Raw genomic sequence first — 14,725 nt, 5'->3', positions numbered from 1 at the left:
TTATTACAATATTAATAATAGAACATATCATTTGGACTTTTACTTGAACAAAGTTGAGTGAGATTTTTCTATTTAATTTTCAAACTGCCAGTCTCCACTTCTTGCATCAATTAACATCACAAGTGGGGAATTATATGGCTCTTTAAAGATTTTAAGAAGCTCGGAACAAATGCATTTCTAATACTCAGCTGGTTTATTTGGACTACTTGTCTACATGCAAGGCAGGCTAAGGCTACTTAAAAAGCAGCACAGACATCCACCAAAGAGGCACAGGTTCTTCTCTGAGTGAGGGCAGCCATTTTGAGATTCTCTATAAGACCTTTGATCAAAAACAAGAAAATATGAAAGACAAAGGAGCCTGTCAGTAGCAGCATGGGGGAGGGGGGACTGTGACAAACCCAGACCTACTGGGATATGCCACAGTTTCACTAAGCTGCCACCAACCATTCCCTATAAGAAGTCACACAGACCAGGGATGGATTTTCAACAAATAAAAGAATAAGGTTTATTTAAAACAACACACAGGGAAAATAAAATGATCAGGTGAATAAGATACAGTAACGTGGCTTAGTCTCAATCATACATACACACAGTTTGGTTCACACAGAACACTTAACTTGAAGCACAGACCCTGAACCTATCAGTTCTGGCTAACCATACAGACACCTGAACCTATCAGGTTGGTACTGACTGACACACAGTAGTACCCTGTCTGACACACAGACTCCCACTCAAGCTTCTTCTCTCAGCTCTTCCTCCAGCTTCTCCTTCTAACTTCTCCACACACGCTCCACATATATATACAGTACAGCCCCTCCTCCTGATGTCCCGCCTTCCACTCCCCATAGGATGGAACTTTCCCTCCAAACCCATGACAGACAGGTAACATCAGTGCTGTATGTAACAGGGACTTTTTGTGCAAAAAATTGCATTGGTCTAAAAATGCTTGTGTTTTTTTAAAAAACAACTCCCCCAAATTTAAATTCTGTGCAAACTAAAGGGTTTTACCAAGGTTGTGCATCAACTCCAGCCAAATGCTGGATTCTGGGTCAAATACATGCTGTTTATGTAAATCTGGGGACATTCAGGGTTGAAGTGAAATATTTCAGCTCACTTCTAAAGCTGACTGGACCTTACACCATATGTGTAGAATTTGGAACTCAGATTCCATAATGAGGGATTGCAATACCCATATGCATTTATTTGCACATAGCCATTCAAGTGAATCAGAATTTTGAATATTGCCTAACCTAATATTGGCATAAATTTTGACTCAAGTAAGAGTCAGCCCAGATCACATTGAGCCCTTATCAGACATTATTAAATTTGAACTTAGATTCATTTCTGAGACCTAAGCACAGTCCTAGTTTTAACACATTTGATACATGGGGTTTAGGGAGGGGGCTCCCACTGTCTTTTTTTCACAAAAAAGTGCAAAATTGAAAAATGCACTGAAATTCTCATGTTCTTATTGTGTGAAAAGAAAATGTTTGCTCTCATTTTCATGAAGAAAATAAGCAAAGATTTATACTAGAGACAGGAGTTTCGTATTCGTATCCATGGCAATACGAATACGAAGTGCAGCACCACAGATGCCACAGAGGTCCATTCCCTTCCCCCAGAACCAGCCTGGCCCACTCACTGGGCTCAATGTAGCATGCGCATCTGTCAGTGGCAACATTGCACCAATCACAGAAGTAGCTTGACCAGCTTTGCCCCATCTCTCTATGCATCCAACCACTCGTGAGGAAGTGGGATGACAAGTCTCCCTGCTCAGCTGTTCAGCAGTCAGCTGTGTGGGAAGATGGGGCAGAGCTGGTCAGGCTATTTCTGCAATGTCACTACCAAAGAACATTCACGCTGCATGGTACCCCATGAGTAGACCAGGCTGGTGCCATATTTCATATTCGTATTCCCAAGGATATGAATATAAAATTCTCTAATTTATATTTCTAATTCCATCCATGAATAAATGGTTTCCCTTTTCCTTTTTTCTTTTCTTTCTTCCCTCCTCCCCCACCCCCTGCAACAGTAGGCATGAGAGACCAAGGCTATATAACAAAACAAAGAGAGGAAGACAGGCACGCCACTTCTTTGGCCACCTCCTAATGATATGGTCAGTTCAAAAACAACAACAAAAGAAGTTTTAATGCAACCTGAGAATAAGACAGAAAATTTTAGCTCTTATTTGTATTGAAATGAATGCTTTAGAAAGCTGGAGGACAGAATTCACCATGCTGCTATACTTGACTCTGATTTTTTTTACATCTATTTCCAGATCGTTCAGATATAAGGTAAAGGTTCCCCTTGGCATTTGGTCCAATTGTGTCCGACTCTAGGGCACGGTGCTCATCCCTGTCTCCAAGCCATAGAGCCAGCGTTTGTCCATAGACAGTTTCCGTGGACACATGGCCAGCGCGACTAAACACAAAATGCTGCTCCCTTCCCACCGTGGTGGTACCTATTTATCTACTTACATGTACATGCTTTGAAACTGCTAGGTTGGCAGGAGCTGGGACAAGCAATGGGAGCTCACTCCATCGCGTGGATTAGATCTCAGATCATTCAGGTAGATAATGTTATGTTGTACTTTGTTTCAGTCAGTCCCAGCTAAAAAGAAGATAGCATTTATGTGATGCTTGATTGGAAGATAAGCCATATCTATACATTTGTCTTAATCCAGCCTACCTGATACAACTATGACACATCTCTTCCTTATCAAAAAACAAATATAAAGTGACAAATATAATCCTTTTATATCCATCTCTTCATTACCTATATGCTTATGCCCCTGAAGGTCAGCTGTTCCTCTGGGGCATACCCAGAGAGGGGGATGGGTTTTCCCTTTGCCTTAAGGGAATCCCACCCCCAGTGCTGGGGGATGACTTGATTCCTCTTTCCTCCTCATCCTATGCCTGTGTGGAATAAGAAAAGGAGGGAAGAGATCAAAGAAGGATCAAAGTGATCCCCCAGCTGCTATGGGATCATTTTGATCCCTGCTTTCTCTCCTCTCATCAAGTCCCCATCTCCAGTCATCATCACCACTACCACCATCACGTGGCAACAACTCAGTTCTGCTTATAGCAGCTCTTTCTATGGTTTTCTCTGTGCAAAGTATTCACAAGTAGTTTGCCAGCCCATCCTGGTGCTCTGGGACCATGAAGCTTGCCCAAGGCTACATAGGCTGGTTCTTCTTCAGGAGGCACAGCAGGGAATTGAATTCCTGACCCAGGTGCTCAAGCTCACTGAGCTATACATCCAGCATTTAAGTCATACTTCAGTTCAAAACTTTTAGTGTGCTTTGTTGCCCTGGACATGTTTAGCAATCTGTTATGAACAATTAATGTAACTCATTGTAAAATATTACTTGTTAGATATCTGGAAGTTGAATCATGGCAACTGGACTTTTTTTATTATTGGGTTGAAACATTTTGCTAGTAACCTAAGTAGCTTCTTCCATCTGATGAAAGTTGGTAGGAGATCTCTGATATATCCTCCACATTGGTTTCACTTCCCCCAGTCTGAATAGACTCGTTAGATGAACAAAGGACTGGGGATGAGGGATAATCCCACATGTGCATACAGAAAATCCCTCACGCAACAGGAGTGGAGGCCTTAGATACAATCTGTCTCCTATTTATTATACTGCTGTTTCATCTGTCCCCAGAAAGATCAGGACCACACACACACACCAGAAAGATCACTGTATGAGTAGTGAAAGGTTTCAACCGAAGAAGAAATTAGTCCAGTTGCCATGACTCAATTTCCAGATAATCTCACCTGGATGACTGAGAATCTTCACAGATACTTGTTAGATACTAAAATAATTCTCACTAATTATGTCTTATTGTAGATTTACAAACATTGAAATGGATGTGCATTTCTCTATGCTTTTACATAGTAAATATAATTAAATACTCATTAAATCATGGTAATCATTACTATTCCCATTAAATGCTTGAAGTCATCATTCTCTTAAAGAATAAAGAATCTGTGCCCAAATGATTCATTTTTAATGATAAGTTACAGACAATGGCCCACAGCCAATCCTGTACAGTGGTGCATCGCTTGACGACGATAATCCATATCAGGAAAATCGTCATTAAGCAAAAACATCATAAAGCGAAAATAAAAACCCCACTGAAACCCGTAAAAACTCACTGTCCAGCAAAGATCCTCCATATGGCGGCCATTTTCGCTGCCTGTATAGTGAGGAATCCGACCCTAGAAAACAGTGGGGGGGCATTTTGAAAGCTGCCAGCCATTTTGAAGCCGCTGATCAGCTGTTTAAAAAACATCGCTTTGCAAAGAATCGGTTCCCGAAGCAGGGAACCAATCATCGCTAAGCAAAATCCCCCATTTAGACCATCGTTTTGCGATCGCAATTGCGATCGCAAAAAGATAATCATAAAGCAGATTCGTCATAATGTGGGGCAATCGTTAAGCAAGGCATCACTGTACTGGGATGTCAGCACCAATGTGACCGACCCTGTCTTCTCCCCTGTAGCCTATGGCACCCAACATAGTCTACAGCAGGGAGTGATCATACAAAGAGGGCTTCAATGGGGAGGGAATATCATTCCCAGCTCAATTCCTCTGCAAAACTATAAAGCAAAAAAGCAAAGTGTGATGCGTACATACCACCCCATAGTGCTTCAAGCACTCTCTGGGCGGTTTACAAGTTAATTAAGATAGCTACATATCCCCCCCAGCGAGCTGGGTACTCATTTTACCGACCTCGGAAGGATAGAAAGCTGAGTCAACCATTAGCCGGCTACCTGGGATTGAACCCCAGGTCGTGAGCACAGTTTTGGCTGCAATTTAACCACTGCGCCACAAGGCTCTAAAGCTATGTACCAAAGCTCACTGAAATGTACAGGTTAAGGCCTCCAAATGGGTAATTCTTCATTGGATTAAAGCCCTGGACTATTTCTGGATATTATGACAATGATTTTAAGACTACATCCTTTCTTGACAAGTTTCTTTTTCTTAAGGCATTTTCATTTACTGCTGAGGATTTGGTTTTTGTTTATAATAGAATATCAGTCAAACAATTTGCCCATCTTGATTAAGTGAGGTTTTTCCATTATATATTTTATAAGATTTTTTTTAAAAAAAAATGTACCATCTGTAGGTTTTTGCAGTCTTCCAATTACCTGCTGCTGGAGCCGCCTTCTGCCTCTCATCAGCACCAACCAGAAGAATTGCCCTCTGGGGCTCCCTGAATTGCTCTACTAAAGCATTCTCTCATACAGTCATTTTCTCTTTGCTTCTTGTAAATTGTTTTTTATGTTCTGGAACAACAGCTAGTATAAACATTGTGAGAGCATTCTCCCTGAAAAAATGAAAAGCCAGTTATTTTCCTGTAATGCACGTTACAGCAGGGAAGGATGTAGAACACACACAAACATACACATCCTAGTCCCGCAACTCATAAATATTGAGAGATTTTATTTTCCGAATAGACTAGTTCAACAACAGTAACAATACCCTAATTCCCTCAACCATTGTTTTCAGATTTAGAGAACTTAAATGTTAAATGTTCATGACTGAAACCTCAGCTATCAGTTATAGAGCTCATAAATTCCACAGGTCAAAATTTAACAGCCCATATTTATGAACTTGTATCTTGGGATGCAAATGTGCACAAAGAAACATAACAGGGTGCACACGTTTAAGAATACTTTTTCTCCAACAACCAAATTGTTTCTCCGTACCTTCCCTTCTCTTCCCCACTCTCCTTTAACATCTGACTTGATGAAGAGATAGTGCTCTGGAAAGGTTACGTTTTCTGTGCCTGTTTGGTTTGTCTGTGAACAGACTCCCACCCCAGCCGCTTGTGTTTATTTATGCTGGGGCAAAACACCTCAAAACTGCCCCAAATCAGGGTTACTGAATGGGTAGACTTTTCTTTTTCCATCTTGTGAGCATTGTAATTATAGAAAAGCAAACTGTTATTCTGCAAAAGAGGCCTTTGAAGAAGCACTTCAAGCAAGAAAACAACTTGTTTTACTTGAAGTTCAACTACAAGTTAGATCAGATTTTGTCCGCCCCCAGCTGCTGTGAAATGGTATGTGTTTTCCCCCTACACACAGCAAAACCTTAAGGGGCAGACCATCTATATACCTCCAGATGTGATTGGCCTACAGCTCCTGTCAGCCTTAGCCTGTACAGCCATTGGCGTGGGATAATGGGAGCTGTTGCCTGCAGGCCTACAAATTGCCCATTCTTACCTTAAGTGCTCTTTCTTCTCTGGGTTGTCTCCCTCTCACCCACCTGTTAGGTTCAGAACCCATTCAGCGTTTACCTCGCATTTACCAAAACTACCAGCTGGTTCCAGTATTGGTTGGGGAAGAATGGCATTCACTTTCCTCTGCTCTGGCAGCTGTGGTGCCAGGTGCAACCCAGCTATTACTAGTTTATTTTGAGGATCTGACTTGAGTCTTCAGGGCTTTATCTTCTTCTTGAGAAGTGTCCATGAAATGTTGTTAAGTTATTAAATCAGTAGCCAGAAGCATAAAAGAAGGCTATATATTGTTCTTCATCTCCACCTTTTCGACTCTGCAGGCATCTCCCACCTCAGTTCTTCTGGATTACATCTTTTCCAAAGCATAGAGTGCTGTCCTCTGAAGATGCTGGCCGCAGAGACTGGCGAAACGTTAGGAAGAACAACCTTCAGAACACAGCCAAAGAGCCCGAAAAACCCACAACAACCATTTCCCAAAACTATTTGATTTTGCTTCTGTGTTAAGCCTAATGTAAGATGTGGGTGTTTACTTGCTACTCCTTTAAATTTGTTCTGCATATTTGAAATATGAAACAAATATTAATTCACATATTTTATTAAGTCTTGCAAAGCTATTGAAAAATGTCAGTGTTTCCATTGGTAATAGAAATAGAAAAACGTGCATACACACAGTTGATTTCATCATGTTAATTTTGTCAAAAGTTATAAATCAGCTATTGCTAATCCAAACTATTACCTGCCTACATTGAAGTTCATAGTAGCTGGAATTAATACATGAAGAAAGAGTGCTAACACATTATACTTATTGTTGCATTATGTGTGAATGTTTCCTGCCAGCAACGCGGTATCAATTTCTTTTCCTACACATTCTTTGAGTATCAAGTATGTCAGGATTATTAGTTCCAACCACATATTAGAAAAATGTTTATCCATGCTAATTATAAAGGCAGCAGTTTGAATAGAAACTGTATGAAAGCCGGAAGCAAAAATGGGAATAAACCAATGATGCTTTATTACAAAATTTAGCCACAAGATGGCTCAATAAGGGTGGAAAATAAAACTGAATCGTGGAGGGTGGGATGAAATAGCACAGCAAAATTTGTCTTTTACTTAGCATACGCACAGCTTTTGCTCTGTGCTCCTAAAAACTGTGCTTTATTTCCTAGTCCAGTTTCTCAGGCATAAAGCTGTGCAAGAGTTACGGACTTCTGGAGAAATGCTATTAAAGCATGAAATAGCGTTTTTCCTCAATATGTAATCACACTCCCTAAGTGGCAATACAAAGACATAAGTTCTTCTAAATAATAGAATGTTACAGTAGTGGGCAGAAAAGGCTGCTTTGTGGCAGTTATAGCAAAGAGAATGCTACTGCTTGCTCTCTAGCAAGTTATCACCAACATGTTGCTTGTGTAGAAAGGGATATTTTAGTATGGTCTATTTCAGTAGAATTTGTGAACACTGTTTTGATATGACCTTGTCATCAAGAAGACAGGTGATTAAATAGGTTAATCTTACTTAATCCTATGCTGCCTACACCATTTATGTATAGCTCTTTTTGCAGCAGTATCTTACCTGAAACCTTAGAGCAAATGCCATTATGAATTGGAGTACCACAAGTCACTTGAGATAAAGTTCATATTTGCACCCAAATTAAGGTGCAAAGAAATTAAGCTAGAACTCAATGGAGGAAAGTTGGACAAAATACAATGAAATAATGCATCTCTGAGTCTATAAACCTGGCTCCTATGAAAAATACAGCCTGCAAAGAGGTTAATGAACTCTACCCAGCCACAAGGACTTGTGATCACTGTACACAAAAGTCTAGCTAACAACACCCATCAATCACAGTGACAGATCATCTCCCCACCTTATCACAACAATACACCCATAACAAAAAAAACACTCTGTTCACCATAATCACCCAATCTCCTGAAAAGGACAAGAAGATGATCCCACAGCTACAAATACTCCACTATCCTACGCACTACACCAGAACACAGAGTTCTAACTCCTGTCCTCTGAAGATGGCGGCCACAGAGACTGGCAAAACCTCCAGGACATGGCTAAACAGTCCGAAAAACCTACAACAACCATTGGATCCTGACCATGAAAGCCTTCAAGAATACATCTGTGTCTATACTTGATCCGTCTGTAATTTCTGAGAAAGTTGTCATAGCATCTCCTGAAACATTCTTGTTGGCTATGAGATTTTTAGCAATTCCTTCTTATCCAAATGCTCCTGAAAACCAAGCCAAGGCCATCTATCCATCTTATAATTCTATAGTAAGTCTTCAACTTGTATTGAAAAAAATGGTTGGAGTGCTTTCAGGAAGAGGGAAGAAGTAGTACTTATTCTTTTCCCACCTGTCAGTTATTCCCCACAGTCGTGACCTGGGATTTTTAGGCATTATACTGTTGCCTAAATGTGGAGAGGAAGAGCAATTATCACCAGCATGAGCATTCCTTTTGCTCCAGAGACATCTAATTGAGGAGCCTGCTGGAACAGTGTACATCCTTCCACAATTTCTCGTCCACTCTGCCATTTCAGTAATTGCAAGCAGAACTAAAAATAGTGGCCTCAGGGTTGTTGTTTTTTCGCCATCTGGGCTTTAAGGATGGAAATTCCTCACTGAGAGAGAAACTGGTTTACTTAATATTCAGAGATCGGAAACATTGGAAAACAGCTCATAGATTCCCAATGGCCAAAATGGCTGGGGTATTTTTCTGAGTTGCTATCTAAAATAAAATAGTTATATATCCTGGCTCTGTTTTGTTTTTCTTATTTTTGTAGTTGTTGTTTTGGTTTGTTGTGGGTTTTTTAGATTATCTACATGAGGGCCAATATCTTGAGCTTCTGCAAAATATGCACTCTGTTATATGTTTCACATGCAGGAATAAACAAGGGTTATCTTCATTATTTTGTTTCCTGTCCTCTTGATGACAAGATTACATCCGAATGATCATTGCCAGCATCAAAAAGTGATGGTGGTACATCTGGTTTTATTAAGGCTATTTGCTGGATGGCTACATTCTGGAGATCATACAGTAGCATCTTTTTGCTACAATTTCCCTAGTCTTGTTCTAAAGTAACATCAGATTGTCCCCTCAAAGAAAGGAAGGAAGGAAGGAAGGAAGGAAGGAAGGAAGGAAGGAAGGAAGGAAGGAAGGAAGGAAGGAAGGAAGGAAGGAAGGAAGGAAGGAAGGAAGGAAGGAAGGAAGGAAGGAAGGTTATATGAGGTGTCCTAACATGAGGGCCGTTTTGCCAGTTTGAGATCTTGATTTGGTCTGTGGTGCCACCCAGTTTAATTTGCCCCCTGGAGTAGGCTCCATCTGCAAATTCAAATGTAGACTTTGGTCTAGATGGGTGGGGTATAAATTTAATAAATAAAATAAAATGACCATCCAACACATGAAAACCAAAATGTCCTCATATTGGTTGGTTGGTTGGTTGGTTGGTTGGTTGGTTGGTTGGTTGGTTGGTTGGTTGGTTGGTTGGTTGGCTGGCTGGCTGGCTGGCTGGCTGGCTGGCTGGCTGGCTGGCTGGCTGGCTGGCTGGCTGGCTGGCTGGCTGGCTGGTTGGTTGGTTGGTTGGTTGGTTGGTTGGTTGGTTGGTTGGTTGGTTGGTTGGTTGGTTGGTTGGTTGTACTGAGGTACATGAAATTTGGAGACAAGGTAGACCCTAAAAAGGAGCAAAAGTGCCAAATTTCAGACAGCTACGTTGTGGGGTTAGAGTTTAAAGATTGTTTCTTGAAAGCACTGTGGCTGAAGTAAATTTCTTGCCTTGGACTGTGTGTTAGGACTGTCTCTGAGCAAAGTCTAGCTCTTCTCCTTCCTTCCCAATTATTCATTCATATAATCCCTCTCTGCAGTCTCACCCACCCCCACATTTTAGACTTTCAGATTACTGAATCAGGCTGAATAGCTCTTTTTTACTCCAGAACTGCATCTCCCCATTCTCCTCAAATACAGAGCTCATGCAATTCACCCAGAGAGTGCTGATTCAGATTGCAATTCTGGACTTCTCTGAAGCTGACACATATCCATAGTTGATTTTTTTTTATTTGTTTCTGCTCATGTTGTGTACATGTTTTAGTTACTTTGGTCGACATAACTGTATCATCGATTCCATACATCATTGCATATACTGTCCTATGGTTATTACAAAGGATGGAACTGTTTGCATGGTATTTGCACACTGATATACCTTCAAGATATATGCAGATTCTGTATGTGAGATGGTACAGGGATAGACCTAAGAACCCATTCATGAGTCCTAGCATGAGGCATGAATGCCAGGAGATAAACTGATTTCCACAGTATCCATAATATTAGGATGATTTCTATTTATGTTTATCATTGCTACTGTTTAGTCTTAAGTACATTTGGGAGTGAGATCTAACTTCACTATTTATGTGGACTCTACTATCTCACATAAATCCTGTTGCTTATTGTAGAAAATTTCACTGGAGTAAGTTCCTGATGTACTTTAGCACAGGAAGCTACAGTTAGATTTGGCTCATTAGAATCACTGCAATGCATGGAGGAGCTGACTCACCAAATCTGCATCAAGTCAATGGATATTCTGTAGTGCAGTTTACTATACCAAGCAACAAGATTTGGAGCAATGAGTCATTAGGCCAATGGCATGATGTGCTCTGATTTTGACTGTAGACTTATTTCAAAACATGCTTTTAAAGACATGAATTCCACACACACACACACACAAAGGAAAAACAAAACCCCCAAAGAAAGGATCTGTGAAAACCTGATTGCTGTTATGTCTTGAATGGTACAGTTGTTAGTTATCAAAATCACTGTAATCCTAATAATCAGTTGTAAGACTATAGAAAAATGTTAGTTTAACAATGATTAGCAAAGTTAATGATTTGCAAAGCCTGTAAGCTAATCCAACTCATTAAACCACTGTAAAGCTTCCACTATTCAGCTTCATTTAGAGTATTCAACTATAGATTAATAATTACTTTCACTCAAGCTAAGAGCTGGTTGCTGTCTAATGAAGCTTTTGAACTTTTAATAATAATATAAAAGCCAGCTAATTTGGAGCTGCCTTCGTAGGAAATTTACAGCAGCTTAATTGACTCAGTTGCACAGTGCCACACTGTTTAGGTCACAGTGAAGGGCAAAACATACAAGCATTCTACTATGTGGGCATACTTCCTAATTGTATTAAATGGTCACACCACAACAGTGCATTGTATTGAACCATACTTTGGCAATCTCATGAGAAGAAAAGACTCCTTGGAAAAGACCTTGATGTTAGGAAAGTGTGATGGCAAGAGGAGAAGGGGACGGCCGAGGATGAGATGGCTGGACAGTTTCTGCGAAGCAACCAACATGAATATGACACAACTATGGGAGACAGTGGAAGATAGGAGGGCCTGGCATGCTCTGGTTCATGGGGTCACGAATAGTCAGACACGACTAAATGACTAAATGATGATGATGGTACTCATAAACAGAGGTCTGAAGAATCTGATTTATTTTACTGTTTGAGTAAAACCAAAGATATATGGGTAGAGACATCTTTTTTCAGGAAATATACAGTTTGCATCAAGCTGAGACAGTCATCAAGAGTGATTTTAGTACTTCTGATTCATAAATAGCGAGCTTACTGGTAGAATGACCCTGTCCTCCATTAGTTGCATCCTAGCTACAGCCAATACAGATGTCTGTAATGTTCTCTCTAAGGGGGAGAGGAACCCCTAGGAGGTGAGGGATATCTTCGGAGAACTCCTAAAATATTACTGGGAGCCGAGTTTGGGGACAGGTCTTGGAGGGCTTACATTATTTCCATGTCACAATGCAGGCTCCTTGGCTATCTGCTCAGCCCAGTTGGTCACTCTGGCTCTCCAGCTTTTCACTGGTCATCTAAGATACTGATAGGAATTTTTGGCCTGGGTTTCCTGATTGGAAAAAAGGGCCCTCGAATGTATGGATGGATGGATTGTGTCTCCTGCTCTGCTTAGCTATGGGACGTGTGGGCCAATCTGGGAGTGATAACTGACTTAACCGGATACCATGTCATTGGTGGGTAGTGCTCAAGTGTGATGGTGATGGGTGGGGACACACAGAGAAAGGTGGGATTGAAAACACTGAAATATTTTAATTCACAGCAATTGTTACCAGTATCTAAATCTTGACATAGGTGTTTTATCCTTTTAGGGTGAGGCAAAACAATACAAAAGCTAGGCAACAACCAAAAAACTGTGTCATGTGACAAGTAGACATGATAATGTGGGGAAGCCCAAGAGAGAAGAATGGTACCTTAGAGAGACTGATTTCACCTCAGCACCTAAAGTTCCTCAGCCTTGCTATATATAGGTATATTCAGTTTAGAAACTTCATTACTTAGCGGAACGCCTGCTCCCACCAAGATCTACTCAGATCACCTGTGCGAGTCAGGAGGTGAGGCTGAGGAGCCTGACGCTGAGGGAGGCCCGGAGGGAAAAGACGCGAAACTGGGCCTTCTCGGCGGTGGCTCCTCGCCTTTGGAATAGCCTCCCTCCGGAGATTTGCGAGGTCCCCATGCTGGGAACTTTTAAAAGCCAACTAAAAACATGGTTGCACATCCAGGCCTTCCCTCCTGTCAACACTTGACTCCTTCTCTTCTTTGCTATTTATTATTTACTATATTCTACACTGTATCTGTTATTATTTGTATTGTAATGCTTTTGTGTCATTTTAATTTATTTATGTTGTGTTGTAAGCCACCCAGAGTGGTAAAATATACCAGATGGATGGGATATAAATCGAATAAATAAATAAATAAATAAATAAATAAATAAATAAATAAATAAATAAACAAATAAATAAATAAATAAATAAATAAATAAATGCAAACTAGAGTTAGTATGATGCTGATGGGCACAAACCGCTATTGTACAGAGTAGGAGACTTTTTCAACATGTGCTTTCCCCATGAAGACTCATGCATGTAACGAGTATGAAGTACAGCAAATGTTTACCTACTTCTTGAATTACAGTGGTGCCTCGCATTATGAGTGCTCCGTTTGACAACGAAATTGCTTTACATCGATGTTTCCTATGGGGGAATTTTGCTTTGCGATGATCGGTCCCCTGTTTCAGTAACCAATCATCACAAAGCGATGATTTTCGTACAGCTGATCGGCGGTTTCAAAATGGCCACAGGCTAAAAAAATGGCCCCCCGCTGTTTTCTGGCATGAATTCCTCGCTGCATGGGCAGCGAAAATGGCCACGCTATGGAGGATCTTCACTGGATGGTGAGTTTGAAGCCCCTAGGAATGCATTAATCAGGTTTTAATGTGTTTCTATGGGCTTTTAAAAATCGCATGACGATGTTTTCGTTTTACAGCAATTTTCGCGGAACAAATTAACATCGTCATGCGAGGCGCCACTGTATAGCTTTTTAATTTTTTTCAATTAATTTAATTTTTAAAATTTAAAAGAAATGAGAAGTGCATGCAGTACTAGATAAACACAGAGTTCTATAGTAATGTTTTTGGAAGGCCACTCTTTACGGCAAGCATATTCATATCCCTCTTTATTAGTAATTGTTCAAAGAGCAAAAAGTACCCTAAACACCCACAGTTCCCTCCACACCAGCAGTTCTGTTCAAACGTACCTCCCTCAGGACTGGACAGCCTTCTTCAAGTCAGTAAGGGCAGATTGTGAACAGAATACACACAAAGCTAATCGATGAGACACATGGGGTGGAAAGGGCCATGCATTTATTTCTTATTTAAATTCCTCTAACCTGCAGAGGGGCCTCCTAGCAATGCAAAATCTTAGTGAAGGAGCAGTGGTCAGTCCTATCCTCCTTACCTGATCAATAAGGATGAGCTCCAGACCCGAGGCTGTGCTGCAACTTACAGCCTGAACCTGGACAACTTGACCTGGAAGATTTTCCCAGATCCGTTGCCCACCCAAGCACTCATGACCTGAGTTAAGTTCAGGAAATGCCCTACCCTTGGACCACTGAATCAAGACATCTTGATACTGCCCCTCAGTTGCCCAGGGACATCCATTAGACTTCACCACTACCATCACACTTCAGCACTACCCACCAGTGTCATGGTTATCCAGTTAAGTCAGTTACCGCTCTCAGATTGCCCCATATGTCCCATAGCTAAGCAGAGCAGGAGGCACAAAATCAATCAATCAATCAATCAATCTGCCCCCCCCTTTTTTTCAACCAGGAATCTCAGGCCAAAAATTCCTGGATCCTTGTTGACCAGTGAAAAGCTGGAGACACAGAGCGGGCAGCTGGGCTGAGCACAAAGCTAAGGAGGCCTCCATTGTGACATGGAAATAATTTAAGCCCTCCAACACCTGTACCCAGAGTCAGGCTGACATGTCCCCTACCCATCTCATCCTTTTCTCATGGAAAGCAAAATGTCCCCTCTCCTCCAGCTACCTCAAGACACCATCACTGTACTTCTCTTCCACTCCACATCGAGTTGGAGATGAGGAGTAGCC

At 41.1% G+C, this 14,725-nt stretch overlaps 1 long non-coding RNA gene across 1 annotated transcript; it reads right to left on the bottom strand.

Moving 5' to 3' along the window:
- Positions 1-476: 476 nt before the first annotated feature.
- LOC144585950 (uncharacterized) lies at positions 477-910 on the bottom strand. Its single transcript, XR_013540590.1, has 2 exons — positions 673-910; positions 477-637 (listed from the first exon to the last, which is right to left on the bottom strand). It is a non-coding gene; the product is annotated as an uncharacterized LOC144585950 (long non-coding RNA).
- Between the last annotated feature and the right edge of the window lie 13,815 nt (positions 911-14,725).

This window comes from Pogona vitticeps, chromosome 1 (assembly GCF_051106095.1).
Source record: "Pogona vitticeps strain Pit_001003342236 chromosome 1, PviZW2.1, whole genome shotgun sequence".
NCBI lineage: Eukaryota > Metazoa > Chordata > Lepidosauria > Squamata > Agamidae > Pogona > Pogona vitticeps.
Note: the sequence above shows the minus strand (reverse complement) of the source record. Positions and strands in the feature narration are given on the sequence as shown.